The 9,107-nt window shown below is 57.5% G+C and overlaps 1 long non-coding RNA gene across 2 annotated transcripts; it reads right to left on the bottom strand.

The window, feature by feature from the left end:
- Positions 1 to 1,210: 1,210 nt before the first annotated feature.
- On the bottom strand, positions 1,211 to 8,651 carry LOC139082957 (uncharacterized). 2 transcript variants are annotated; one of them, XR_011539357.1, is made up of 4 exons: positions 8,120 to 8,651; positions 6,981 to 7,692; positions 2,493 to 2,571; positions 1,211 to 2,293 (listed from the first exon to the last, which is right to left on the bottom strand). It is a non-coding gene; the product is annotated as an uncharacterized lncRNA (long non-coding RNA). The 2 variants fall into 2 exon arrangements; XR_011539358.1 differs by lacking the exons at positions 6,981 to 7,692; positions 8,120 to 8,651 and adding an exon at positions 5,547 to 6,031.
- Positions 8,652 to 9,107: the final 456 nt, after the last annotated feature.

The following is a 9,107-nucleotide window of genomic DNA, read 5'->3' as shown; positions in this document are numbered from 1 at the left end:
ATAGCCTGGGGAGGAGGCGCCCAGCCGGGCTCAGGCTCTGGTGGCTGATTACACAAGGCTGCCTGGTGGAGGCAAAGCTGAGCGCCGTCCGTGGGATGGGACGGGCAGACGGCAGGCACAGGACAGGGTTCGCAGCAACAGGCTGGGGTCCTGCCTCCAGTTGCCTCCCCAGGAAGAAACAGGGTGGGCCGCACCTGGAGCCCAGCCCGAGGGACTTGGAGAAACCATCTGCCTCTGTCGCTGTGGCAGGAAAGCACTTTCCACTGACAGCAGCACCGTCCTGGGCTCAGCCTCAGCCACCTCCGGACCACGGCAGTGGTCTTCATAACCCAGCATGCCCATTAGCACCTGCTCTGAACCTCACAGCTGTTCCCCTGGGGAAACTCCAGGCTCGGCACAACAAGGGGTTCTTTTCTCCCTGCCTCATGGAACAGCCAGCCTCTGATCCGGCTGATTCCACCCGTGTCCACGCTGGACTTGCAGGGACCATTCCCACGACGATCTCTCAGTCCTACCTCCACTTACTTTCATCCACAGCTTCCACTGTCCTCAGGGAAGGTCTGAGTCCAGAGCCTGATACAGACGAGCCCCCGGCTCTCTCTGGAGCTCGGTGCCCAGCGCCATCAAGTCTGCTATGTGGGTTCCACAGAACTCCCTAGAGAGCTTGCTCTTCCTGGTCCTATGGCCTGGACATGTTCTGTTCCTCTGTGTGCAACGCCTCCTGGATTGAACTAGCCTCCGATTACAGCAATAATATGGGGATACATTCTTCCCAGACTTTGGAGAACATTTCGGAAGGCATCAAAGCCTCTACTGGCAAAGGCCTGTAATGCTTGTCCCCTGTGTTCTGAGATGTTGGAGTGATATCTCCTTAGGCTGAGATTTGGGACCCTTGGCTATGGTCTGGGTTTCATTTTCTAAAAGACCCGAATGTCTGAGAAGAGAAGAAGGTTTCTGGTGCCTTCGGCTTAAAGCGGCTCAAGAATGGGGCAGAGAAGGGGGTCAGCACCCTTACCCTGCCCCCTCACAGCATTGTGAAGGGCAGCTGGACCACAGCCTGGGGTTCCTGACCTCAGCAAGCATGCCGTTCCCATCCTGGGCTGAGACGTCCCTCAACAGGCAGACAGTGAGACCCACTGGTGAGCAGCACTGTTAGAAACAAGACACAAGCCGCATAAATAATTAAAGTTTTCGGGTATCCACATTAAAGTAAAATTTTAAAAACAGGTGAAATTTGTTTTAATGATATTTAACCCAACATCTTCAAAATATTATCATTTTAGCAAATAATCAGTATAAAAGCATCACTAGTTACATATTTTTCAGTCATCTTTTTCTTACTAGATCTTCAGAATCTGGTGTGTATCTTACACGTGTAGCTCATCTCAATTTGGATGCTGCATCTTGAGAGCTCACAGGGCACAGGTGGCTGGTGGCTACAGCACCAAACAGCACATGTCCACCGGGCAGGCCTCGGCACAGCTTGTTTTGGCCACTTGAGAAGAGGCTAAATGTCCTGAGAAGAAGCTAACACGAAGGGACCCATTTCGGGAAGGGCGTCAGGAAAGGAGTCCTCAGAACAGGGGGCATTTCCGCTGAGACCTGCAGGATGAGGGGAGGGCCACCTGCAGAGAGCATGCGAGCATCGCTGGTGAAAAGAGCGACGTGTGCAAAGGCCCTAGGACAAGACAAGCTTGGCCTGACCGGGAAACAAAGGAAGGCCAAGGAGGCTGGAATGCAGTGGGTGATGGGGAGAGGAACCCAGAATGAGGGCGGAGATGGGCCCTGGCCAAGCATATGGGGCCATGGATTTATTCTGGGAAAAAAAACCAAAAAACTGAATTTATTGCATCAGCTATGAGAGTAATCAGATTTACACTTATTTTTAATTGCCCTCCTCCTACCCAGACCGCCAATGACCTCAGTGATGAATCCAATGGGCAGGGGCCAGGCCTCCCATCCTGGACCATCAGTGTCATTTCACATCTGGCCTCATGCCCTTCTACTCATCCCGGAGACGGTCCTCACTTCACCCCAGGGCGCCAGCCTCTCCCTGCTCCTCTGTCCTCTGGCCACTCCCTTGTCGTCTCCTGGTCTCCTTTGCTGGTCCTCCCTCACCTCCAAGGCTCTTAATACTGGAGAGCCCCAAGATGCAGTCTGAGGCGCCCTCTGCCTCTCTGAGACCTGAGGTGGAGCATCTCCCAGTGCACAGACTTTCCTCTCGCCGCTACCGGCCTCCTCTCCAATGAGGGTCTTGGCATCTTGAGTCCATCTCAGCAGAGCCCGCCGTTCCCTCGTGAGGAGAAGAGGGAAAGAAAGAATCAGGGAGGGAGACAAACAGCCCACCCGGCTGCCACCCAGATGTTCACAGTGGCGAGTCCAAGGCCTGGCCAGGAGGCACCTTCGCTGCTGCCACCCTCCCGAGCCCACCAGCTGGCAAGGACAGGGTGCTCAGCATCTCCCTGGCTGCTCCAGCCAAGCCTTCAACTCACATCTCAAGGCCCTTCTTCAAAGGAAATCATCAACTGAGGAATGGTCATCTCTTCTTTGCTGTACTCATAGTTCAAGGATCTGTGTGAGAGAGCCAAGCGGGGCAGACAGATTTCAAGAAGGCTTGACCAGTTCCACAATTTCATTCCAAAACCCGGCCCAGCCCTGTGCCACCCGACCTCCTTGACCGGGTGGACTTCATGCACTCATGCATTCAGCCTTCACCAGCGTCTCCCCAGCACCTGCCTGGCACCAGCCTGGGGTGGAAACACAGTGAGGAAGGGACGGCATCTGTACTGATCCTAACTCGGGATCTGCTGAAGCCGCCCCGTGGGGTGTTACTGCTGCTTTCCAGTCTCCTTACCCCGGCGCGGGGGGCGCTGAGCTGTGACGCCCTGACCGGGAGGAGCTGGCTATGAACAAAGGCAGACTCCAGCCTCAAATCTGCACTCAGCTAAACCAACTTTGAATAAAATAACAACAATATTCTCTTTAATGTTCTCTCTTGTTTTGGAAAAATGTAGTTATTTTTCATTAAAAAAAAAGGTCTCTTTATGTTAAAATAAATAAATAACTGGTACTGGGTTCAAAATAAATAAATAAAATAAAATAAGACAACTTTGACCAAAAACATCTTGGTTTTCTGGGGGTGGTGTTAGTACAGAACTTATGAATATGAATATACATATAAAAAACTGACTTTGTGCTTGCACATGGCCAAGGTCAGAGGGAATTCACCCCCCGGAAACCTAGTGCAGCTTCCACCCGCTGCTGGAGCTGGGACTCTAACTCCAGCCTGCAGGTCCGTGCCGCCCCCCGAGACCAGAGGGCACGCACGGGGCCGTGGACACCACAGGCCCAGAGGGCCTTTCGGAGAGGGCAGGGCCTTGATGAGTGTAACCATGGCAGACGACCCTGCAGGGACACTGGCCACTAGCCACATCTGCTGCCACCCCAAAGCCTCGTCCCGGCCACCCAGCAGCGCTGCCCCTGGGGCTGGACCCCTGCACGGCTCTGTCTGCCCAGGGCCTGCAGGCTTGCAGGACAAACCGGGAACCCGGAGGAGACAGTACCCGGCACCCGGCCTGGTCCAAGGAGCCACCAGGGTGCAGAAGGAGGAGCAGAGCGCTGCCACGTGAAGTGCGGGAGAGGAACCTGAGCACAGGTGTTTGGGATAAACAGGAAGCAGGGAGGCAGCAGTGGACTAACCCGCAGAGACCCACAGGGATGCGAGCACATACCCCGACCCAGAGCGAGCCCAGCAGAGAGCCCTTCCACACACACTTGAAGTCCTGCCCCAGAGGCCAGGGGGCGTCGGCTGGGTGGGGAGAGACACGTGAGGAGGAGTAGAGGGGAGGGAGACTCAGGCTGGCCCATATCACAAAAGGCCAGGGGGTGGCAGGACACAGTGTCCATGTCGACACAAACTCTGCTGCTTGTCCCTCAGACTCTTGTGTCCTGGCGGCATCCTCTGCCAGGAAGTCCCCCGAGTCTGGCTGTGCCCCCGAGGCCCTGCTCACCGCGGTGGGAGACGGAGCCTCGAGCACCGCCTTCAGCGTCCTTGATCAAGAATTCCTGTTCTCTTCTGATGTCTACCCAGCAGACAGAACTTTGTGAGGCATCCCTGTCACCTGTGGTTTCCTGAGGGTCCGTCTCTTATTGGAGAAACAACAGCAAAGACAGAGAGGCAGGGGACAGACAAAGGGAGCAATAACCCGCATTTAGTGCATTTTTACTCTTTATTGTCCAATAGGAGACCCCCTCGAGGGCTTTCCAGGATGTCACAGGGAAGCCGAGCCCACAGGACACCAGGGCACTGGAGCACCCCAGGGAGGAGGGTGAGGAAGAAGCATGCCTAGAGAGGAGCCTCAGAGCCAGCTCTGCCCTGAGCTGTGAGAGCGAGAGGGTGTGGAGGAGGAGGGAGAGGAGGAGGTGGGGAGGACGGAGGGCAGAACCAAGGCCTGTCTCAGGCCAACACGCCAACAAGGAGCAAGGGGAATTTGAAGTTAAAAACCCAATACTGTTCACACAGTACCCAGAAAAGTGAAACACCTAGATAGAAATCAAACAAAATATCTACAAGAACTCCAAGAGGAAAACGACAGAACTCTGACGAACGAAATTGAGGAAGAGCTGAACAAATGGAGAGATGTTTCACCTTCATGGACAGGGAAACTCAATATTGTCAAGATGTCAGCGCCTCCCAACTTGAGCTATAGATGCAACGGAACCCAAACAAAATCCCAGTACGTTGTTCTGCGGACATCGGCAGATGGATGTTTGCGTGGAGAAGCACAAGACAAGAGCAGACAACCCAGTAAGGAAGGAGAAGAACAGGGTTGAGGACCAGTGCCGCCTGGCTTCGAGACTTACAAAGGCCACAGTGATCAAGAATGTGACCACAGGAGTGGGTGAGAGACCCTGGACCCCCTCGCCTCACCCTCACATAAGGAACTCACCTCCCTAACCCTGAGAAAGTGAGGACAGTCCCAAGACAGTTCCACCTTGCCCCCACTTCAGATCCTCCATCCTGCCCACTTCAGTGCCCACCTATGCTCATTCCCCTTCCGCCTGGGTCCCAGGCCCTCTCTGTTCCTCAAGGACGGCTCTCTGGCTGTTGTCCCCTTTCTCTCCATCAATGTGCCCATCTCTATTTGGTCGTTCACCGCAGGGGGCTAACACACCCTCATTCTTCTCCTCTGAACAGAAAGTTTCCCCAGCCCAGCCCAGCCCAGCCTCAGCTTTTAGGTACCCCAAGCAGACTCCGACTCCCGGGGGGACCTCTCTGTGAGCCTGTGGCAGAGACAACACCACATGCACAGCACATGGGATCTTCCTCCTGGGCACACAGAGCACAGAGGACTGCGGCCTCCCTCGTGCGTGGGGTCGAGTTCCTGCCACCGAGGGCTGGGATCCCCGTCTAGAGAGGGAAATTGCAGGAGCAAGGCCAGACGCTCACCCCACAGAGTCGCCCTCACTGAGGGAGTCATTTGCATGTCACGAGCATGTCTGTTGTCTGTGCTGCTCTGTCTAGGGGGGGTGTGGTGAGCACGTACGTATTATATTGACTCTGTGGGCTTGTCCACGTGTGTCTCCCTGTGTCAATGCAGGAGAGTCTGAAGGTGCATCCCCTCCGTGTTGTCAGGGGGCCAGTTCCCTAGAGAGGCAACTAGCCCTGGAGAGGGGGAGCCCCCTGGCTAGACTGTGGTCCTTAGGACCTCCTCGGAGCGCCCCCGCTGGCAGCAATAGAGAGTGCACCTGCAGGCCCGCTGTGGTCAGGCGGACGGGTCAACCCCGGACAAGGGATCCGAGAGCCCCCAGAAGCGAGAGGCCGGGCCGCCAGGGCCAGGCCGGTATCTTCAAGCCGAGGGTCCTGGGAGGCTGCACTCGAGGACCGGTTTCCAAGCTTGCAGTCCTCTCCCAACAAGACGCGTATTTTAGACTCAGAAACAGCTCTTCCTGGCCCAGCAGAGCCTGACAAGGGCCACAACGGCTGCCCACCCCACAGGCGCAGCCGCCCCTCCCGTCTCCGGTCCCGTGCACCTGCCATCATCATCGCACCCGGCTGCGGCGAAGGCGCGCAGAGAGCATGCGCACAGGGACCCCAGCGTGCTCGGCCGGGACTCTGTCCCAGCTGACCGTGGTCACCCCACAGTGGTGCGGTCTGCACACCTGAAAATGGGCGTAAGGCAGCGACCAGCAGGCAGATACTGGTTGCCAGCGCTGCGTGGGACCGCATCCCTGTGCATCATCCTTTCCCCCGAGGAAGGTCCTCCCCTAGCGAAGGAGAAAGAGGGGGTGCCCCTCGGGACAAGAAGGGGCACAGGCACACCGAGGCCCTGAGAAATCCGGTCAGACTGACACATGAGCATTTGCCTCAAGGGAACTGTCCTGTTCCAGAGAGGGAACGTTGGGGACGAGGCTGTGCCCTTGCAGGGGCTCTGAATGGCTTCCTGCACCTGCTGTGAGGGATGGGGGTCCGCGAGTCCTGAGACTTGGCATCCCCCTGGAGCTCACAAGAGGGAGCCCCTCGTCTGTCCCACACGGAATGTGTGGTCAGCTCTGCCCTCCGGTGGCTGCATGGAAGACTGCAGCCAGCTGCGGGATGCGCACACCAGCGTCCTCATCTGCCTCCCGTGCATTCACCCCAGGTTCACGGAGGCTGCTGTGTCTCCGCTGTCGTGACAGGACGGGGCGCAGAGTCAATGCTCTGACCCCCAGGCCGCATCCGTGAGAGCTCTCCCGGCTCCCACATGAGCCAGTCTGACACAGAGTCTTCAGCTCGTGTGCCTCCCTTTGTGGGCTCTTCTGCCTAATTGCCTGGACCCCAGAGAAGGCTAGTGTGAACCATGGGCCATCCCTGAGCACCTGCTAGGTACCAGCACTAGCCGCACCCCTGCATCTACCGTATCCCCCCAGGGCTCCCTGGCAGGCAGGGTCCATCTTCACTCCCTTGTAACAGAGGAGGAAACTGAGGCACCATGACTTACCAGAGGTGGCAGGCCCCAGCTTCTAGAGCCTGGTTCAAACCTTCTTCCCGTTGACCTCAGAGCACCTTAGGCTGGTTTCCCTGAAGACCCCAGGGCATTCTCTGCCAGCAACACCCACAGCCACGGATCAGACTCTGCACAGGCTCCACCTGGACTATCACTCTGCAATGGGGACCTCACCCAAGCCTCAGGTCCCAGGACTGCGTACCATAGTGCCCAGCCTTACTCTTTGCCCGTAATCCACATCCAGCCCTGGGTGTGCTTGATCAGCTCAGCCAGGCTGCTGGGCACAGCAACTCACACCCAGACTCCCAGCCCCAAGGCGGCAGACACCTCAGGCTGCCCTAAGGCCCTCAGCTTGTGCATTCTGCAGATGGTGGTGACTTCGGGGCAGGCTCCTCACTCTAGATGAAAAGACTGAGGACCCCAATGGCCCAGATGCCCTGGAGAGAGGGAGCAGAGCCAAGAATCCCAGGCTGTGCCCGCCTTCTGCTGCCTGAGCAGCTGAGCGTCGTCCAGCCCTGGCCAGGGCCCAGACCACAAGGAGCCCCCTGGCCCTCACTCCACACGCCTGTGCTCGGTGCAGTCAGCAGGGCCCAGCCACTGTCACTCAGCCACTGTTCTCCATCATTGAGGAGCAAAGAGCCTCAGCCCAGAGAAGTGTTGATGCTTCTAACGTCCTGGTGGCTCACTGCTCCCAGATGACAGCATGCTGTTTAAGGAACAGTGAACCGTGTCACCAAACTAAATTTAACTCACATCTTCTAGCGACTTTAATATAATGAGACTAATTTAAATATACACTATTTACTAAATATTATCCAGCGGTTTATTTATAATACTGAGAAAAAGTAAAACATTCATGTCAAAAGAGTATTTCAAACCAAAAACAAATACAACGGATGAAAAGACCCGTTTGAACGAAAGCGCGTGATGGCACGGGTCCGGTGCTCGGGCCCAGCGGGGACGCGGGTTCCGCGAAGCTGGGAGCCGACGCGTTTCCATCTTCTGGGCGAGGGTGTCCGGGAAATAAGAAGGAAGGCGACCTTCCGTGGGACGCCAGCTCAGGGGTCCCCCAGCTTCCCGGAGGAAGTGGCGGCAGAAGCCTCGTCCTGCGCGCGCTCCGCGTTTGGACTCACCTGGAACAGGGAGAGCGCACGGGGCCAAGGGCCGAGCGCGGGGCGCACTGTCTGCAATGCCCGACGCGCGGGGGCCAGGGCCGGACGCTCCCGTTTAACCGCTGCTTCCGCGGTTCCCGTCTCCGTCCGCACCTCCTGTCTGGAGAAGATGTGGCTTCTCTCAGCCCCCGACTCTCAACCACCGACCGCGAGCTTTCGGTTCAAGGGACAGACTGGCCCTGGGAAGAAGAAAGCGTTCTGCCCAGCTTTTCCTCAAGATGCTTGAATCGCCTTCGGCAGCTCCGGATCCTGTTCCAATACGTGCAGGACACCAGGCACTTGCGGGCGTTTGTCCTCTATGCCAGGGCAGAACTCGATGACAGCTTCCCGTGCTTCTGGAACTCGTGCTGAGCGGCTCCTGGCATGGTCCGCACCTCTCTGTGCAGGAGGTCTTTCTCTCACTGGAGGAACAAGTCCATCAAAAACGGGAGAACTGTTATCGCGACCCCCCCACCCGGGACGCCCTCCACCGTCTCCCACCAGGCTCGGTCTCGCACCGTCGAGTTCTCTGCAGGACGCCCTGTAGCGCCCCCTGGATTCATCCCGGGCTGATGAAGAGCCCCGGGCCACCACGGCCCGCCGGCCAAGGGCATTGGGGAGACTACGGCTGCGCCCAGAGGCGAGCCTGCGCCTGGCAGCTGGGTCCCACTGTGAGCACAGAGGGCGGGAGGGCAGCGCCCATGAAGGCACAGGACGGCGCCTCTACTGAGACGTCGCCTCTGCGGCCCCGTGGACCCACCGGTCCACACTGTTCCCTCTGCCGGGACAGCCCTTCTAGCCACCGCCGTGTGGTGCACACTCACACACATATGACCACGGGCGCCTCGTCGTGTCCCCCGCGTCCAAGGCAGAGTGTCCGCTCTTCCACGATGTCCCCTGAGGCAGGCAGGCAGGAAGAGAGGGAGCGAGGGAGAGGCCCGAAGGATTCACACGTCCGCGTTCTCCTCTC

Source organism: Equus przewalskii, chromosome 1 (assembly GCF_037783145.1).
Source record: "Equus przewalskii isolate Varuska chromosome 1, EquPr2, whole genome shotgun sequence".
In the NCBI taxonomy this organism is placed as follows: Eukaryota; Metazoa; Chordata; class Mammalia; order Perissodactyla; family Equidae; genus Equus; species Equus przewalskii.
The sequence above is the reverse complement of the archived record's forward strand: the minus strand, read 5'-3'. Positions and strand labels throughout refer to the sequence as shown.